This window comes from Myripristis murdjan, chromosome 10 (assembly GCF_902150065.1).
Source record: "Myripristis murdjan chromosome 10, fMyrMur1.1, whole genome shotgun sequence".
NCBI classification, from domain to species: domain Eukaryota; kingdom Metazoa; phylum Chordata; class Actinopteri; order Holocentriformes; family Holocentridae; genus Myripristis; species Myripristis murdjan.
This window is the reverse complement of record NC_043989.1, coordinates 9,366,405-9,387,849: the sequence shown is the minus strand read 5'-3', so window position 1 is coordinate 9,387,849 and position 21,445 is coordinate 9,366,405. Positions and strand designations below refer to the sequence as shown.

General features: G+C 40.3%; 1 protein-coding gene across 1 annotated transcript in view; it reads right to left on the bottom strand.

The window, feature by feature from the left end:
- Nucleotides 1-21,445, bottom strand: part of lingo2 (leucine rich repeat and Ig domain containing 2) — a 268,300-nt gene that overhangs the window by 166,063 nt on the left and 80,792 nt on the right. Inside the window, exon 3 of the mRNA XM_030062807.1 lies at nucleotides 1,762-1,867. The gene's annotated coding sequence lies outside the window, so the exon portion shown is untranslated. The remainder of the gene's footprint in view (nucleotides 1-1,761; nucleotides 1,868-21,445) is intronic.

Sequence of the window (21,445 nt, the reverse complement as noted above, 5' to 3'; positions counted from 1 at the left end):
CGGCAGCAAGGAGGTTCAGATAGACACATTTTCCTTCCACATGTCGTTCAGCGCAGTCCCTTCCCCGACGTGATCACATTAATTTCCAACCGGTCCCAGTCTTTCCCGCCACATCCTCCCTGGGTGCATATATTGAAAACGTGACAAGAAATGCAAATGGCACAAGAACTTAACCAGGCCCATTAGATTTGGTCAGGCAACATGTAGCACTGGCATTTGAGATCAGGCATTTAAGCATGTTGGCTGGATGTGTCTGACACCCTCCGAGTCATACTGTGTCATCTCTGCCCTTTGGGAGGAAAATGTCGCTTCAATGCCTCAAAGCAGTGGGAAGGGACGTTGAGGTCAGGAATTCAATGAAGTAAACTAAATTGTTTATTGTTTTGTTTTTTTCTTTACAAAATGTTATTACCAAGGTAAAGCCTCTGTCCCGACAGGACAGGCCTGCCCTTGAAGCTGTCCATTTTCACATAATCTGGGATGTGCTCGCTCTCTCCTGCCTTGATCTCTTGTCTTTCTCTGTATTTATGTCCTTCGCAAACATTTTGTCGCAAACCTCTTTGTTAAAAGCTGTGGTTTGAAGCTACTTGACCTGGGACCTAAACAATCACCAACAGCAACAGAAAGTCTTACAGGCTGGTAATGGGCTTGCTGTTAATGAGGTTGAATTCCAAAGCTCACTGAATACATTTTTTTCATGCCAACCCTTCACTCCTTGTGCCAATTAAACAAATATGATTCCAACTCTGGCCCAAAACCAAACAAATCAACATAATTGTGATAAAACCATAATGCATCTTATGCTCTCTTATGTTTCAAAGCTGCATGAGACCAGTAAGCCTTTTTGACATAAATATCTGAAAAGGCAAGCTGAAGGCCTATATATCTGGGAATTCCAAGATGAGGAAATCCCAAGAGCAGCAGCACTGAAGACTTTTCCTCCTTTCCAACTTCCTGCGGTAGCCTACCTATTTCGAAATGAGGGCACAGTGATGCAGGGAGCCTGACAGGTGAGAGGAATTTGATATGATTCATCTATTATTTCACACTCGATTCTATACTTATGGCAGTATATTAGTTCTTGCTGTATAGAGGCATGCACCATGTCCAAATAGTGGTGTAATGCATTGGGGAGTGGGAAATTCCCAGGTGGCAGGTCTAAATTACAACCTCTACGTCCTACTGTCGTCCAGCTTGTAAAAACTAAGAGAAAGCCATGAGATTTTCAGCGGTCAATATAAAATATTGTTCTCTATGCAACAGCTACTGTAATGTTATGTTAATGGAAACTGGAGGTAATTAACAAAAACATTGTAACTTTATAGTGTTGTTACATTTCAGATTATACAGTGCTGAAAATTGAACTTTGGTATACTCTGAGGTTGACGAACATGATAAAAGCAACTCTATACAGATTCACAGCGTTTATCATCATGTTGATGTGATATCAGATAACTGCATCTTGGAAACCTAAGGGCCAAGAAATCCTTGCGAATTATTATAATTATTAGTTTTTTTTTTTACTTCGCGGGCCCTTCCGCTGCAATCTTGCAAGCACAAGGTCAGAATTTATGACTTTCCAACATCTCTGGAGTGAAGCATTAGTCCTAGAAAAATTCTGTAATTGTTAATATTAGTGAAGAGTAAGTTCTACCCCACCCTTCCAAACCACTTTTAAAAGTGACTTTAAAACAACACAGAAAAAGAAAATAACATGCAGCACCAACAATAACAGGCAGATATGAATAAATCTTGACATACCTGCTGGGCTTCCCAATATCAAACGTCCATACACTGTTATTGAAGCAGGGCAGTCCTTTACAAAATCTCCAGTATGATTCTGTTCACAGGTCACTTACTCCAGGGTCTGAAAGAAAACAAAGGAAACACAAATCTGAGCAGACATGGAGAGTGAGCTCACGACTTTAACCGACTCAGAGCCACGGCGAATGCCCAGCGATCCAAGATAAACATCCTTGAACAAATGTCAGTCCAAGGAAGAACATTAGCTAAACCACGCCATAGTAGGAGGAAGGAAAAGACCCTCCCTGACATATGCACAGTGTCTTCCTTCACTGCCTGGCCAACTTGATCATTTTTCTGCCTAAACGGTTGCCAGAGAATGCTTCATTAACCCATCATTTCACTCAGTCACGGAGGAGAACAGACTAGCGATTGGAGAGCTCACGCCGTTCAAGTTTTTTTTTTATTAGCACAGTTCAAACTAACATCTGTGTTTACAAACAGCTGGAAGACTGGGCATATGCAGTATGTAAATGTTTAATCAGAATGCAAGATGCTTCAGAGGTGTACATAGTTTTGTTGTTGTCCTTTCTTACTGATGCATCTGTATCAGACACTGAGAACTTGGTACCGCAACAGCACAGTAAATAACAATTAACAAAGGAGAAACCATTCAACTTCAACCATACTGGACTTGTTTTTCTCACAAAGAGTGTAAACAGGTGTGGAACAGCTCAAGCAGCAATTAACTGGATGTCTAATGGTTGATCATAAACAAAATTTTTCATCATACAGTCAAAACACCAGGTTGGATGCTACCTGGAAATTGAAAGGTTCCTGTTTAGATCCCAAGTATTGCCAGTGGCAAATATTGCCAAAGTTCCCCTGAGCATCTAAGCTCCAAGTACACCAACCTGCTCCAAGGACAGGTGCTGCAAAAATGCATCCAATGCTGTGATGCTGTGGAAAGGGAAGATGTTGCCTTTGGTTTGCTTTTAATGTATTTATTTGATGTGTTTTTTAAACCTTGGATTATGCATGGATGAAACTGAACCGTGCAATGGCCCTTGCACTCCTCCAACCACAGCCAATAATCACAGGATGAGTGATAGAATTGGACAAGATGCTTTTACACAGACGGAGCTGAGGAAGAAGGAGCTTGTGGGTCACAGCAGACAGACCATTTGAGGATGCAGTCCAGCAAGAGAGCGCACAGCAGAGCAGCTCCCCCGACAGCCGCCAGCCACCAGCCAAACGACCAAGGCGTTGCTGTGGGCCTACGTGCAGCAGTCAGTGTCCGCCAACGCAGTTTCACTCGTTCTTGGGTCAGCAGTTGGTCATCTGCCACCCAGGCAAACCCTGAGTACCCTCCGGCATATTTGGGTGGCGGACACAGTGAGGCATACCAGGAAGGGTTGTAGCTGGAGGCAGTGGGAGCTAAGCTAGGAATGGGAAACACACTACTTGCCCTGGTGTCTCTGCACTATCCTTTAGAGTTGTAGTGGCACTGCAACGTCAGAGGGCCAGGACGTGGACACAGGAGAGGAACCGCTGAACTGGACTTGGAATTTTTATTGGGTTTTAACGGTGCTTCTAAGGAACATTTTTATTCTTTTTAGTGTTTCATTACAAGTGTTGAGCACTGTTTATCTTGGGTGACATCATTCTTTGTTATCAGTTACATTATAATACTTTTTTTAGAGTTACATAGAGTTTTAGACTCCTGTCTGTTTTCTAACTGCCCCCCTGACTTTAAACAGCTTGTGAACCTGTGATTCCCAGGGCTCTGAGTTATCCCTAGGTGACATTGTTGGCTTTTTAGCAGTATGTCCCTTTGTATCTAAATTTAGAGTTTTTTTTTTTTTTTTTTTAAGGTGCCAGCCTGCTATTGGCTGCTGGGCCCAGCCACATTTGCATACACAGACATATGAAGCATTTCATTCTAAGATTAGACATGCACTACTGAAAACAAAGTACAGGTAGGCCTTAGAAAATCATGGGTGACTATTACAAATCATGAGTTTCCATAAGGCCTTTGCTCACAAAATTGCCTGCTTTCTAAAATACTGACAGATGGATTTCAGGCAACAGGATTTCCCCAGAATATAAACTCCTTTACTAATCAAATGGGCACAATGGAAAATTGGCGAGGTTTAGTTGTTGAAGTGAAGAAAATTTTGGTTCAGCTGGCAAAAAAAACATGGAAGAAGCTGAGTCTAAACAGTTCAATCAAGCCAAGGCACATCTGCATTGTGTATCTTTAAATCCTCTATATATTATATGCACACAGTATACTTTGCCTATACAGTATAGGTAGATCTTACTCAAATAGAGTCAGTAAAGCTTCTGTGACTACAATCAAGTTAAAGGCATGTTCACTGGCTTTTGAAGGTTTACCACTATTATAATTCTTGCCACTGGTAGAATTTGAATCTCTAGGAAATGCAAATTACATGACAAAGGACGAACAATTAATTCATGTAGCAGAATTTCCTGCTGAAGTGCGCTGTCATTTTGATGTGCACGACTCCTTCCTCAGAGCCTCAGACACTCGGCTCCTCACCTGATTTCAACTTGGTATTGTGCCCCAGTGTCGATCAAAGCTTAGCTCCAGCGAAGACTGTATTGGTGATTTTTTTCTAAGAATAACGTTTTGTTCCTGAGCAACACTCCAATTCTTTTGTGTTTGAAAGTGAATCTCAAAGGAGGAGAGGACACACAATTGGTGTTGTCGAGGTGCTGGCCAGGTCTAGTTGCAGTCATAACATAAAAATACTGAATAGCTCACCTTAAAGAGCCTTTGATAACTTAAGTTTTAATATGTTGCTGTGTTTTTTGGTTACCAAAGTTTCCCCACTGGACTTTCAAATTCAATCTGTCACAATAAGAGCCACTCACAGTAAACATTTATTGTGCAACATGAGCACATTATGTCAAGTCAGACTTCTCAAAGGTTATCATTCAGTAATTTCCCTAAACATATCACAAATTAGCTGACTATTCATTACGAAAGCAGTTTTGAACCAGGTAAACAAACAGTAAAAGTTAAACTAATGAATATAAGTCATGAGTTGAATCTAATACTTTATCTGAGATAACAAAGGGACGGAAATTGCAGTGCAAGTCAATGAGATGTTAAGATAGCATATGCCATGCAGTCACTCTCATTCATGGTGCAGCTGGAGTTATCACTTTGAACCTGCAGAGTGAGTGAAAATAGGGCAGAAAGCCATTAAAGCCAGCTATATTTATCTCACTATCCAAAGTTTAGTAGGTTTGGCTAAGTAGGTTTGGTTTGCTGATACTGCTCCCTTATACTGTATCTACCCAAGCGTGATCACCTAGAGATTAACAAATCTCAAGGTGCCCTCTAATCTAGATATAATTTCATACGGTTTAAAATCTAGGATGATTTCTTTCAACTCAAATTAGTTAATCCACGTCGCTGGATTTAGCAGTGGCCAGTGGCTGTCCACAGCTAAGAAATGCGAACTTCTTCCACTGACTTACCAACGCTGCTGTTTTCAACCCACCCACTGATCAGAGTAATCCACTGTTGGAGGATTTGTGTGCTGCAGTACAGAGGGATTGTGCTGCGGCAAAATGTGTGTGGCTTAATTGGAGCAACGACTTAATGAGGGCCCCTTGAGGATTATCATCTGTGGCTTAGAAATGGCCCAGGTAGCGAAAGACACGGTCAAAAGGATCAACTCGCAGCTTTCTAAATTGGAGCGACAGTGTTGAGCCGCAATTGTGTCAAGGGAAGTACATGTCTAAATGTCTCCCTGGCTTTTTTTTTTCTTTTTCTGGGGGGGTCCTTGGAGAGAGGTGAACTGAGGGGAAAAAATCTCCATGGAAAATATGAGAATAGGACCAACAGCAGTCAGCTCCACTTGGAGAATTGTAAGTAATGGATGTTTTTTTGTTTTTTTTTTTCACTCTATTATCTTAAAATGTGTGCTTTATTTGATTCACTGCTGTAATTGTTACTATGGTGACAAATAAAGTTTAGACTAGTAAAGTCTTTGCTTTACAGGTTTTGAGAGTCAGTGGATGAGGAGAGCCAGTGAAAATACTTCTAAAAAATACTACTAAAATTAATTATAAAAATAACACTTTATCAGTGTGCATGATGACATATATGATACACCACTTGACAGTGCATAGAGGCAGTGAAGGGCGCGCCATGCGGATCACTCTGCAAAAACACATCCAGCGCTCAAATTGCCTCTGTCATTTATAGCAGAGACAAAGATGCATGAACTGCTAGCTCTTGTGTAATGGCAGCAGCAGCAGCAAACAAACAAGCAGCAAGGGTACACGCAGGCTAAACTGAACCAAACTTTATTTACTTTTTTATATAGCACATTTCATATAATCAAATGCAGTGCAATGTGATGTGTTTTACACTAAAAACAGAACATGAATAGAAGAATAAATAAAACAATAAAGACAAAAGCACCTCTATCATCATAAAATTGATCATATTTCAGCAAAGGAATGACCTTTTATGCCTATACAGACTGTAATGCTGCATAGAAACATTACTACCTATATAATTTTACTTGCAGTACATTATAAAATCACTATAAAATCAACCAATCTGACTCTTCTTCTGGAATTGTGCATGGAACAAGATTCCCCCCCAAGCAAACAAACAAAAATAAAATAAATTTTAAAAAGGAGTTGAAAATGAATGACAGAAAATGGCTAGGGTGAATTAAAAGAATATACATATGTACAGCATTAAGTGTGCAAAACGGGGCTACTTTTTCATAATATCATATTATAAGAAAATTGCTAATTTGTGTGGAGAAATGCACACACGCTTGGCTTCAAAGGGAAAATGCTGTTGGCGTGGTAGCGTCCCTCAGCGGACCCTTGTCTTGGTCTCGGAGCAGTTTATTTCTCTGAGGAGCACGTCTCCGTTTGACAACCATAGATCAGATGTGACTGACTGACTGACCGAGATAAATGGCCAGACTCTGAAGTCAGATCAATCTATCCAGCTGCTGTCCTCACCGGGAACAAAAGGCCATACTGTCAACTAGACTCGCTTTTACTTCACTGCTTTTTCATTGTCTTCCTCTTGTTCTGGTTACGTAAACACCTGGGATCAGGTATGTCCTGACTTCAACCGATTGCTCTCTCAAACTATTAAATATTCCAGTTATTTTGGGTGACTTATTTACTACTTATTTAGTCACTATAGTCACTACATCGAGTATAAACATTAATACTGATATTCTGTTTAACTGTAAGGTAAATTTTTTTTTGATTGTCCAATTCATTGGGAGGACAAAGGTCAGTCAGCTACAGATCAGCGACCTAGGAGCTGTCTCTTACTCAAGGACTCTTCAGCGGTACAGATGTTTTTTTTACAGACAGAGGATTTTTAACTCCTGTCCTACTGTGTGGTTGGAGGACAGCATCACTACTTACTGTGCCAGTCTGCTGAGCATGGTTTATGGTTCATAACCCTGTTTGGACAGGTTGTCCGGATTGTGGGATGGGTTTTAATCTCAACAGTGGTGCTGACAATACAGCCACAGATTTTTTCTTTTTCTTTTTTTTTTTCTGCCACCGCTTCTTGAGTGCAATAAAACCCTTTCCATCACTGGTTTGTACCCTTAAGCCTATGCTGTGCATCACCTTGTTTCCCTGTTGGATTTATGGCCTGACTTTACATGCTCTATCATGAATTACTTCACATCTCGATTCTGGGAGCTTCAAGGTCTGATGGTGGAGCTCAGCTGGCCCCAAGACAAGGCTGGAGTCATCAGTTGCAGCAATGCTACTCAGCGACTCCACACCCGAGGCGCCCAGTGCCATCGTCACCATCAGGATTTCATTATATAGCAAGAGACTAGAGCAAGTCTGAGTTTCTCATTCAATTCACTTGATGAAACAAATGTGCCAAAGCAGCCTTTTAGGCCTGGTTGCATTGATCCAAACCTCAATTCAATTACATGCATAACAAAAATAATTTCTACTTCTGCCTCCACACAGTGTCTAAGGGCATTCTGGCACGGCTGAAATAGCAAAATCGTGTCACATGGATCAGTGTGGATAACCCATGGATGCCCTTTCCCAACAGCAGCAGTGATATCATATTTATTTCCTCTAAAAAATAAATACATCCGGTCTTTCAAAAAGTCTGAATAATTGCTGGGTTGCAGAATTATTAGGTGAACAGCATGGTGACTGTTTAAATTCAATCATCAGGTAGATTGAATCAAATAATTTGATTTCCATTGGTGAACGTCATGGTTGTCTTCCCTCACATTCTGTCCCACACATTTGAGTGACTATTATGCAAAAAGGTATGGTGAGGACTGCTGAGAGCTGCACAACCCTGGCCTTTGTCATTGCTTCTCTCTCAAAGGTGGAAGACAAACTAATGATATAATGGCACAATAGCCTTTTCTATCTGCTCTGCAATTCTAATTGATAATGCACTGCATGAGTTTGATACTTGACCCTTTGAAAATCCAAAAGCCTTTTCCATATTTCTATGGGAGGCAAATTATTGCTCATGATGGTGCTGACAAATTCCACCGTATTCCAATTTAAAGTATTTGCATTAAGAAACACAATCAAGTTAATATTTGCAACAGACTGGTTGAGTTGGTGATAGAAATGGAAAGACAAATATTTTGACACAAATGATCAGATGTGGATGTAACCCAACTAGAAGTGCATATAGAGACATTGCCAGGCTCGAATCCATATTGCCTGGAGTAGCTTTGTGAAGTCTATTAACACAACTCCCTCCCCATCCTCCTTTTTCATCTGTCTCCCTTCAAAGAGAATAAAACAGAACAGAAAAAAATGCAAATTCAGCTGTTTCCCTTTGACAAATAAAGAAAAAAGTGAATACAATGAAAAGGATGAACAGCATTGAAACATGGAGATTATTAGTTCTGAAGGTCACAAGGAGGTCGCTGAGGATTCATGGAAACTTCTGGGTGAGAAGTACTGTATATGCAAGCAAATCAATCGATATATAAACAGCTTGGATGGAACACAAAAAAGAAACATAGCCTGAGGGCACTGTCAGGACCATAAATGTAAACAGAAGGAGGAATAAAAGATGAAGGCAAATCCACCTGCCGGCCTAAAGAAATAAATAAATATGAAGGAATAAAAGAAGCTGTGACAATATGGTTGGTGGGAACTAAAAGGCAAAGCAAGAAGCTCCGAAAATATAAAAAGACAGCCCTTTTGGAGAAGGTTAAAAAAGGTTGGAACAGGAAAATACTTGTGCCTTTGGCCCTACGCTGAGAGCTCAGTGAGCAGCACACTCTAATGCTGTGTGAGTACTTCCCTACACAAAGGTTTATTGCATTATTGCTTGTAGCGCACTGTGTCTGAGTCAGACTCTCACAGTGTCTCAACCTTGGGACCTAGTTTTATTAGCCCAGTCTTGTAGAATGGGCAGGAAGAAGGCCACAGACAGCCCCTCCCCATCCCAAACTAGAGATAAAAGTCTTTTGGAATGAAACCTTTCAATTTTTTAAGCCTTAATGTGGTTTGGACAGCATTTCCTCAATCCAACTTCTCCACATTAAAGTGGTGGTGTGTCTGCACTACACTTCCCAGATATCATTTGTCAGCCAAACAGTGTAACATCTTTTTCGTTGTATTGTCATTGTCCATTCAGTCGTGGTGGCTGTTGCTGCTCAGGGTAACATGCAGTTCATCCAAATACACTCAATACAAGCTATTATTGCTTCTGCCAGATATGTACAAAGATTTTTTTTCCTTGGAAAGATGTACTTGACACCAGGTCAGAGCTGGCTGTATGTTGAATCCCTATTGTGTTATATCAGTAGACAGAAGCAAAATGGACATTTATTTATTTCAAAATGCTGCAGACTATTACTTCTGAACAGAACCAGCAGAGGAATCATGTTGAAAATGGTTCAGAGTTGGAGGTTATGGCTGCACTGCCTGCAGCATATAATTATGACCGCTGAATGCATACTAATGGCTAGATGCACCTTGTCTTAGGCAAAGTTAAATGCCAACTTTGAACATTGTGCTACACAAAAGAAACTTTTACCCGGTGCTATTTTCATTTAAAATGATGGCTCAGAGAGGTCCTTTATGGGAACAAATTAATAAGACAATAAAAGAGAAGTATATCATGAGCAATGCATAGCAGAAACCTGAAACAGCAACCTGATTACTCAACACTGTGCAGAACCTTCTTTAAATCACATCAGTTTAGGGCTTCTCCCCATGTAGCATCTCCCTGCATCAAGAAGCGATTTGCAGCTCACTGTTCTCCTCAGTCCTAAAGGTTTTAGGTCCTACAGGGTCTTTCAGCTGCAGCGTCAAAGAGGGCTGGGAAACTTGGTGTTGTCTTTACCACGCCACTGTAAGATCTACCACAGAGGAGAACCAAAGTATAATCACACAAGAAAGCAGATTCACATGTTGACTATGGTATCATTTAATTAATAAAATCATCGTTTTTTCTTCCAGCCCAGCTACTCTGCCGCCATCGAGCATCAGGCGTTGCCGTTGGGCATCAGCCACTGTATGAACGCTCCCATTAAAGCCAGCTGACCCTGCTACACTGGCGGCATGTCGACACGTCACACCACAGCGTGCAGCATCAAGTTACACTTACATCCAACTCTAAATAGCTGATGCTAGCATTCCTTTTGTGTGAAGGGTAAATACATAGATCATGAAAACAGACACAGGCCACATTTAGGGACTAGTACAGGCTACAATGCATTATTTTATAGAAACACAGTTCAAATTCATATTATTATTATATCATCACATGCACGTTTTATTCTACTTTTGTCTACAGGCAGTCTCCAGCACTCAAAAGTAAATTTCATATTTTTGCTGAATTTCATCAGTTGACCCTGGTTTTTAATTATTTAATTCAGTTACTAGTTATTGGATGAATATGGAGCCTTCATTGGGTGATACAGTGAAGACCATATCTCTCTTAACTCATCTTTCTCTTACAAACATATTCAATCTCTCTCACTCTCTGTCTTTCCTTTTATCGCATGTACACACACACACACACACACACACAATGTGTTGTGCAATGCAATTAGCTGAGGGAGGTGATTTAAAACCGCTGGCCTAAAGCCCTCACACCCTGCCACACACGAGAACAGATGACGTGAGACTCTGGGACCCTGATGTGATAACACATGCCACCAAATCCACAGTTAATTGGACAGTTTCTTCACAACAGCCTTGTAGAAAACAGCAGCAAGCAAATAACAAGGCTAAGATGAGCTTCCAGAATGAATAACAGCAAATAGCTCAGGCAACGAAACCAGTGGCAGATGCGCTGTCTTCTGCTGTATATTGTGCTTAAAGAGAACAACAACTCTTCTTTGACTGGATAATCCTCAGCATTTTGCTAAACTGATTAGCCTTCCCACAGTTGGCACCATAGCCCAATTTGTCCAGCTTGGAAATGTTAAGCACAATCATGTCTGACACATTCTTCATACCAAATGGACATTTGTGTGAAGAAAATGGTCGGCAGCCAGGTAGTGAGGAAGCGCTGCACATGATCAAAAAGGATTTCACTGTTGTGGATGGGGAGGGGGGATTCATCTACATACTACTGTAAACTGTACTGTACTGTGCTATGTGAAAATTTGGAGAGCTCTTTGTAAGACAAAAAGGAACAAAACAAACCAAAAAAACTGATAACTTATAACTTATAACTTACTTGTATTCTGGACACATTATAGGGAAGCACTGGTGCTTGCTATGAAATATGATAATTTATTTTTGTTGTTGCTGTTTGTTTTTCTCTTTAATGCAATATCCATTTAGCTCATATGGAGACAAATGAAAATTTCAAGGATGATACAAAATGTTTTGGGTTTTGAAAGACAGAAATATGAGTCACTGGTGTCAACCACCTGCAGATACATTATGTCCATTTTGTGCTTTAGAACAGAAAATATCTTCTGTTCCCCTTCTACATGACAATGTAATGTTAGACATTGTTTTACCTTGTTGTTTCATACCTCACTCCATAAGCTTGCCCTCAATTTTTGTCACTATTTTCATGTTAAGACATAATATCAAGCCTGCTCATCCAATAAATAGTCATTTATAAACACACGTCAGTTACTATCACTTGGTTGAGTCCAGGATGATGGTGCATCAGCAAAAACTGCCAAATTATGGTGTAAAGTATTGCCAGTTTTTGAACTAGCAGATTTTTTTTTTCTTTTCATGAGGCAATTAAAACAAACACTGCAAACAGTAAAATCACCAGTGTGTTAGGTTTACTTGTTGGGTTGGGCTCAAATGAGAGCTGTCACACTATGTTGCATCTTGCCTTCAAAGACAACCCCTCCCTCTGGCCGCTGGAAGCTAATAAATTCTTGCAAGGAACAATTTGATCTTTCAGTTCACCTAGTCATTTTAGCTAAAAACCTGAGCTTCATAACAGTGGCAACTGGGGTCCAGTATCCTCATTAACAGAAGTGTGCACAATCTTGAAACACAATCTACTTGCTCAATTCAAAAGGGGGGAATGCTGCAATTTGGAGAAAACCAACCTCCTCATTACTATTGTAGCTCCAGGAAAAACTTCAAATTAGCTTTCCAGACTCTGACTTTCTGCCTGATGATTCAGACAATATTAGGTAGTTACAAGGCACAGAATTGTGCCCAATGTGTCACAGCCTTGATGGTGCATCAGAATTACTTTATTTCACTGCACTGTATACAAATTTGTCCTGGCAGCTTTGGTGCATGAGCATATCGACACGTTCCAGAGCAACACAGTGTAGTGTAACACAAGGTACAGCAACAACCAGACATTGTGTACAGTGCAAAACATATACGAGACAGACGACTATGCATACCACTCTGTCATCATGTGATTTGAGCCAGCATGGCACACAGCCTACAGTGGATGCAGGTTCATGGAGAAGGAGGGGAAATGATAGCTGAGCAGAAGAGAGGGCGATTACAACAGACTGGAAAGACTTATTACCTCTGTGCCTGGGTTTAAGTGGCAGAGTCCAGCAACATCATGAAAAGTAAGTAATAATCATTAGGCAAAGCTTAGAAAGCCCAAGGCAGAAAAAAATGAACTGTTTACCCAAAAGCCTGCATCCAAAGGGCTCAATTCTTGTTTCCTCTGAAATTTGCATTTCTAAACTCATGCATTTTCCATCACTTCATTGTATATTTCTATTGTTTACTGGGTGACTGTTATTCATATGCAATGCGAAGTTCCTAAAGAAATGTGAAACTTAGTGGTGACCTGGTTTTTCAAAGATGCTGGGCTTCATTTGCCAAGAATGCTAGTGTTTCTATCCCCGTGTCCTTGGGCAAAACACTCAAAACCTACAGTGCCTATCCTGCGCTCTGGTGAAATATGTAGATATGAAGAAACAGATTCCATGCTATACTGTCAGTAATATGACGCATGGTAAAACTATCTAAATTTAGGAGTCATCGATTGTTTCCTGTTTCCGGTGATACCTCAAACCAGCATTGAATTTATGCCCTTCTCACACTCCAAATCCTTTCAACATCCTGGATCGGAACTACACATTCAAATACACTCCCATAAATTATTTGTGCATTATCGCTAACAGATTGCACTGGCCCTCATAATTTCGTGACTGACCTCTCTGTGAAAGTGAAAAAGACACCAGTGCTTTTCATGGCAAAATGCTCCTTTGTACCTGCAGCATATTCTATCAACTCAGAACAAGTCTTGTGAAAATTTAATTTCATGGGTGATGATGATGCAAATGGGACACTGGTTTCTGTACAATCTGAATGATGTTTTTTCCCCAAATAAATCTATGTTGATGTAAAATTATGATTTCTACTGCAGCCTGCGTATGATAGCATTTCACTGCAAACGCAATATGCCTAACAGTGCAGTTAAGTTAGCCATTTTACAACAATCAGCAAGTTCAGCATGTCACTTTGCATGCTCGTGTGCGTGTGTGTGCATTGTGCATAAAGGGCGTATTATATATGCATTTTTCTGTATATGTATTTCTTTGTGTGTGTCTGTTTCTGTCCATAAGACCATAAGAGTATATGCGGGTGTGTGTGCGTATGTCTTTGTGACTGTGCACAGAAGCACCATGAATTATTCTTTAAATAAGCATGCTGGCAAGTGTCTGCTTCAGCTCTGCCCATCTGTGTGACCCATAAACCAATGCACATATCTTCTATTATCATATTCCATCTCTCCATGCAAATCTCCGCCATTTCCGTAGCTCTGTGCCCCCAGGATTCTTCCATTATTTTATTTTATGCAAGATGCTGAATAGATCTTTTATCTGACAAAGTCTGACAAAATCACTCATGCACAATGAATTAAGCATTTTTATTTCTGCCTTCACAACAATAATCTATGTCATGCAATGAATATGGTCACACAGATGTATTTGATTGAGAAATTGACTCCTCTTTCTAAAGAATACACTTTCTCCTTCCTTTGTTTTACTAAAACCTCATTTAAAAAATCCACTATTTTCTAATAATACTAATAATGCTAATACAAAGGCCACATGCTTGGCAATAATGTGACATATTCTAGCAGATTTGGCAGGCTGGCTTGATGACGGAGCCCAATCGTCAGATCTCAGCTCAAGCGTTCATGTCATAGATAAAAATCTTTTTGGTGCTAGCAGAAATGTCAGACGTTATCTGCATTCTTTTTATTTGATTTCTCTCTGTCTGCAGTGTAGACACACATCTCTTTGCTGTGCGCTCAGTCCAGATTGCTTGTTACTGCTGATGACAGCTGCCAGTGTGAGTCAATAGGCGAAATCTATAGGCGAAAGAGAATCTGTATTAAATTAGCCCATTGGTTCATATCTTTAAAATACACTTAATGTCACCTACAAACTACAGGAGTGCATGGGCCTTATCATCGTTACACAGACAAGTTGCATTTTTCAATTTCCTCCGTCCTAGGTCGAAATCAATCGGCTTATCACCAAAAGCAATGTGGATTGCTTTTGGCTGGTGTGATAACAGAGGTACTTCACTGTGGAGTTGCAAGTCACAGATTTTCGCTTTGTGGATTTTGTAATTCCTTTAATATCACACAGTCGTTGAATGTTTTCTTTTATTGTCAGAGCATGATGGAGTGAATATAATGTGATGTAAGATTATTTTATCTGGGTTGATGTATCTGTTGTGACATGGTTGTGCCCGATTTTAAATGTAGTGGTCAAATGTACAGTAATGGAGTTGTTAAAGGGACTGCAATACATCATTTTGTTTCAAGTACCCACAGCCCTTTACTTGCAAGCCTTCATGGTAAACTCATATTCCATATTCCTCTGATCCACGATCATAAAGCATGCGTGCGCAAGCATGTCCATCTAGGTGCTCGTCCAGTGAAACCCAAGCGTTTGTGCATGCACGTTTCATGACCGCAAATGAGTGGAGTTTGTGGAAATAGTCTTTGCAGCAAGGTTTGAGTGAAAATACGTGTTTGGGAAGTGCTGTCCATACGACTGGTCTTTTTAAATACATGTTTTGAAAGCATTTAGCTGTTGTAAAATTACAGCCCCAGTTTTTGTCATTGGATCGGAGATGGCTCACGTTTTTGGAATGGGTTTACCATGAAGGCTGGCACATAAAACCTTCTCTGTCTGAGACTGAAGGCGGCACACAGTGAGTGCTTGATGCACAAATTATACATTAAGGTGAAATATAGGTGAAGTATTTAATGAGTGGAATAACATCCAATTGATTTAACTATGGAGCACAAATTCTTTATCACATGAAAGGAAAAATCCACCCAAAACACAGTTAAAAAAAAAAAAAAAAAAAAAAAAAAAAGCAGCTGTTAACAACGTACCCTGCATTTATGTATTGCAGATAGCTGGCAGAATGTAGATATATCACACAACTGAGATTCCAATTTCTCGGTTCTTTCAATAGATCAGAATGTTATGCAGCAATAAAACATGATTTTTGAGTCCAGGGTGTAGCAGCAGTCTTCATACTCTCCTGTTTATGCAAGGCTTGGCTAGCAAGTTAGATATGTCCATTTGTCTGCCTTTAATTGGAGGGAACAAGTTCATGCCCTCTCTTTGGGCTTGTCCAAAGGCAGACTGAGAAAGGTAGGAAATCACCAATTCAAGTAGCTCAACAAAGCCGACCGATGTGTCTATCTCTCTATCTATTTATATGAGCCCCACCCCCCCTTAACTTAACACGTGAAAATAGTAGCTGAACTCTTGCCCTGAAAACTGCTGATGTTTATATTGAGCAATCATGATGCAACTAATACATCCATAGCTGAAATTTCACCCATGTTATGGCCAAGTGAGCAACAGAGATATTCATGCTTTCTCTGTGAATAAACCACTTTTCCCACCCAGCACAACAGCAACTGAAACGTTATTTGTGTTTTTATTTTTATTTTTTTTTCTGTTTATCTCTTCAGAGTTTATATGTTTTGATCAACCAAATATTTTACTCATTTCTCTTGGAAGTAGAATGTTTGAGGGTATCTGTGGACCTCCTGTTCAGTCCATGTTTGGCCACTGGAAACTCAAACAAACAAATATTGTGGTGAGTACTGTGAATAAGAGGCACAGACCAAGCAGTAGCTAGCATATGTTTTAAATTTAATTCAATTCATTACCTTTACTGTCATTGCACCGCAGAACAACAAAATTGTGTGTGCTTCTCTGTGGTTATACACCCAGCGACAACAAGCAGACAAACCAGCATCAATATAAAAACATGAAATACACTAGTTTCGTGCATATTCCACTCTAACCCAAAAAATATCATGAGTTAATCCCAAGAATCTAGATTAAGTTGCAATATTACATGCAGTTAAATTAAAATTCCAGTAATTGGAAGAAATTGAAAATTGTTCCAAGGTCCTGGGTGCAATTCCCAGCTGGCTGATCAGGCTCCTTTCTTTGTGGGGTTTGGATATTCTCCCCGATCTCCAGCATTGTCCCACAATCGAAAGACATGTAAGTCAGGTGAATTGGAGATTCAAAATTGCCACAAGATGTGAATGTGTGTATGAATGTGCTTGTTTGTCTGTCTGCCCTGTAATGGACCAGCAACCTGTCCGGGGTGTTTCCCAACCCTCTGCCCAGTGAGTGCTGGGAGAGGCTCCAGCACCCCACCACCCTAAACTGTGAGCCTAGAATAAGCGGCTTGGAAAATGAATGAATGAATGAATGAAAAAAAAATGAATTGAGTTTCTTTCTTTTTCAATGCACATGTCAACATATCCAGCCCTTCAAATGGAAAACTTCTAATGGCATAGTCTGATATTTTGATTTGTAAAAATGTCAACAATTAAAAATATCACTGCGTGTTTTTAGGGGTGCTTTAATGAGACAGCCACAACTGCTGGGACAAAAAGGTCCCTACAAACGTTGCCCCCCCCCAAGCTTTGTCCCCTCAGTATTACCGCCTCAGCAGTGAGTACAGTAAATGTGACATTAAACATGCATACTGACAGTTTCCGTATCCCACTAACAAAGTGAATGTTTCTGTTTCTCCCCGTCCCTGACTTTGCATAAATGACAGTAAATGGAGCTGTGAGTCCCTACAGTTTCCCTTGCAGGAGTCTGCCAGCTCAGCCGAAATAAAGCAAGCAGTGACTGAGCGGCTCGGTCCCCTTGACTCTCCATCAACTGTTTACTAGCAAAGGCCCCTGTGTCATAGTTATTTGTGTGAGAAGCGGTGGATGCAGGCAGGCTGAGGAGACAAAGAGGCTCACCTGCCAATTTGAGGAGCTTGGCTTCACTAATCGTGCACACAGCAGTATTTCTGATCAGGCAGCACCATAGGCAGACTATGATTTCTGTGCCTTATTTTCTCATTTGTCAGAGAACATACAGATTCAAAAGGCTTTTTCTGTGAGCTTCCTGACTTTTTTGCTCCTTTTGTTTTTGGAGTGCTGATTGGGCCTGTAATTCTTTCTGTTATCGTGTAAAGGAGAGATCATTATGAATCTGTAGGCTTTCTTTGTTTGACTGCTCAAGGTAGTTTTCCTTCAAAGGTTTTGCCCCTCTAAGTCTTTTGCTCTATTATTTTATTTCACTTTTATTTGACCAGGTTGGTCACTTAAGAACAAATTCTTATTCACAAGCATTGCCTTGGCAAGAAGAAGGATGGGATAAAAGGACTTGAGACAAGCAAAGCCATTCAACACAGAGGAACAATGCCAGGCAGTGACATAGAATAAAATACAAAACATTACAGCAGGCAGCAAAACACAGCAAGAAAAATCGAGCCAAGCTGAAAAATCAAAAGTCTGTCTAAAGTCTTTTTCATTGGGAAAAACACAACCTACAACATAGACACCTTTCTTTCTTATCGTTATTTGCTGTTTGGAAACTGCAGTGTCCTTTTGCGTTCTACAAAGTTTTGTTGGCCTTGACTTTACCTTAAATCCACATTTATGGGCCCAAACTTTGAGCAGGTGCTTTTAAAGTGCAATACCAAGCAAGTCGGCAGGTTTGTTTGATGTCGTCGTTCGCTTTGTTTTGTATTGTATACTTTGAATAATAGCCTGCATGGTCACAGACTACAAGATTTTCGAATTTACGCATCAAAGCTTCCATCGCAGTCAAAGGTTTAGGAACTGGGTGCTTTTATCCCAATCTTTCATGCTGTTCTCTCCCTAATCTTCTAAAACTGTTTGGGACAAATGAAAAATCTCTGTTTGATTGTACTTTAAACCAAATGGGACTAAATACAAAGCTATGATAGTACTGACTCTGCAACTAGCCAGGTGCTGAGATTCGTGGCTTTCAAACCTCACTTTCCGGCAGAGCCCTGTCAGTGTTGTTACAGTTCCTATTGATCATTGATAGAAACTGACAGAAATCATAAATTACTAGGTGCCTCTTTAAGTCCCCAGATCATCAACATTAGAAGGAAGGAGGGAAGGAAGGAAGGGAGGAAGAACAGCATGGTTCTAAGCCACAGAGTCCCAGCAGCAGATGTAACAAATGTTCCCGTGTCCCTAGATAACCGAGTATGACAGAGAAATGCCAAGAAAAGAAGAAAGAGCCGGGGAGGGAAGGTAGAATGTGTTCTCAAACGTAGAAGCTGCTGGCGAGTAAAATGAGCCATTTGTAGAGCTACACTTCAGTTCGTCCTCTATGCATTTCCCCGCCACCAAGTGGGTTTCCATATTCACTCGAGGCCTTTTAAGGAATACACATTTTCTGATTTACACATGTTTATTCCCTCGCTGTTTCTGATTGATTTGCATACCTTGACATTATGAGTGAGAGAGAAAAACAAACCATGCCTGCTCAAAAGGCTCAAATGATGCTGCGTAGCTGAAAACCACCAGAAACCCCTTTGTTGCCAAAGTCATCGTAAAGTTGTTACACTTTGTTCGTGATATCCATCTCTCAACACACATGCTCTCTCTCTCTCTCTCTCTCTCTGGGTATTATTCTTAGCCTTTCTGAGGCATTTGCATCAGACAGTGGTGTGGGCCTCCCTGACAAGCAGACACTTTGAGGATCAATAGAGGATTGAATCTTCACTCTGCACCAAAAGTCAAGCTCCCTCTTAAATCGATGACTGGCAACTGCTAACTGGAGACAGATCCTGTTTTTCTGTTTTTTTTTTCTGTTTTTTTTTTTTTTTTCTCTCCCCTTTTATATACACTCTTCTGGCAACAAGAAACACACTGCAAGGATTAAGCTCAATCTGAAGAGTGCAAACTTGCTTCCGCTTTCATGTACAACTTCAAGTTTTTTGTTTTTTCCCTTCTGTATTTTAAGGCATGCCATAAAATAATCTATCAATCTATCTATCTATCTACTGTACCTTCCTCTTCATATTTCCCTTAGCCCAATCAGGTACATTATTTCCTTGTCCTCCCACTTTTTTAATCCCACTTGGTTTACTTTGACAAGAGGTTGCACTTATTTAACAGGGGATTTGGCTGTAAAAAATAGTAATCTCTTAAGCTTGACCTTTTCTCACAGATCTTCTTAAGCTACTCTGAACACTGGCCAACTGCTGAATGATACTTGGGAGCTAAGCACATCCAGATGAGCACCTTAATTTCTTTCCTGATGTGTCTATGCTCTCCTCTTCGGGCCATCGGTTGCCATTTTGGTGGTGATGTTTTACAGACAAGAATGTATTGATCGAAAGCAGGGACTGCTCTAAGCTTTAGCTACCTTCGAATCCATCAGGCTCTTGTCTGGGAACGAAGCCGATGTGTGTTCCGTCATTTTAATGCAGTGGCGTACACTGCTACAAGGCGTTTTCTGGTATAATAGCACGGTTCTGTGGCATTCATTGCAATTTTCAAAAGGGCAAACCCCATTGTCTTGCAAATAGTCTGACAAACCACAGAACCTAAAACGCTGTGCTGAAATAGTGCAGGGTTTTTCTGCACACAGCTACTGTATGGTGAATATCAATGTCTAAAGTGATATGCATGGGTGATGAAAACACATCAAGAGTCGGAAAGGCTTCAAAAACTGCAATACACAATACGCAATACAGCAGGGGGATTTATGGACATGATCCTTCCTCATTCATTCACTCATTCACTCATTCATTCATTCATTTGTTTCATTCTTTGTTTATGTTTGAAAATTTGGAATGAAAATATCAAACTTTTTTTTCTTTTAGGTCAAATTTATATCATTACAAAACCATTTAAAGGGTTTAATTGGTTCTTATGATAATTCAAACAAAGGCAATGAGCAGAGGAATGTGAGGAATATGTATGAAGTGAAATGACTTTAGGCACACATACAGTTTGCATAAAATGCAATTTAACTAAACCAGTAGAATAATAAACTCACAGTCGTTGGTATTTACTTCAAAGTAAAATGAAGTTCAGAAAGATAGTACGGAGAATCAAGGATGTACAGGAGTATCTGGTAACCAGTATCACATTCTGAATCTGTAGCAGTGCCAATCCCTGCAGGTCCAGTGTTAATCAAAGACCTTTGTGTCAATGTCACCAAGAAAAATTACTTTACATGTACCGGGCTTGGCAGATAAAGTAATTCTGATCACAGCATGTTTGACAGGTTATCTCTCAAACATGCTGTGTAATTATTCATCACATCAGGATGTGTTTAGGGTGAGCAGACACTGTGTTATTTCGGTTGCATTGTTTTGAACTGCACAACTAACCTGCGACTTCAGGCCTCATTGACCAATAAGGGGCTCTGCTTTATAATGACAGTCAAAGGTTGGGGTACAAGACAATGTGACACTGACACTTGTTCCGGTGTCCAAGCTTGTGACTCTTTGGTAGCCTTTGGCCTTTCGCCATGCAAACCATCAGACCTTTACACAAATCATTAGCCAGGGTTATGTGAAGAGCAATGGTGAAATCCATAATCTACGTTCCTTTATCTGGCTTCTGAGAAGCAGGTGTTAATGATGATGGAGCCCAAGATTGGCTCTGGCCGGAGAGCCATGAGCAGAGCTTAATGAGGTGAAAAGCTTGCTTTGGGACAAAAGCAAATTATGGCCCTCACAATCAATGGCAAGCACGAGCGAAAGCCAATAGGGCCACGCTTCGATTCTCATAAGGGGGAGGAAATCCATTGATTCCCCCTCTTTTTAAGAGTGTTTTACTTTACTTATTGATTTCAATTAACTCTGCATTTACCAAAATGATTCTACGTAACAGCAAAAGACAACAGTTAGAGGCATCTTGGTGGCTGAAAAAGTTGGCATA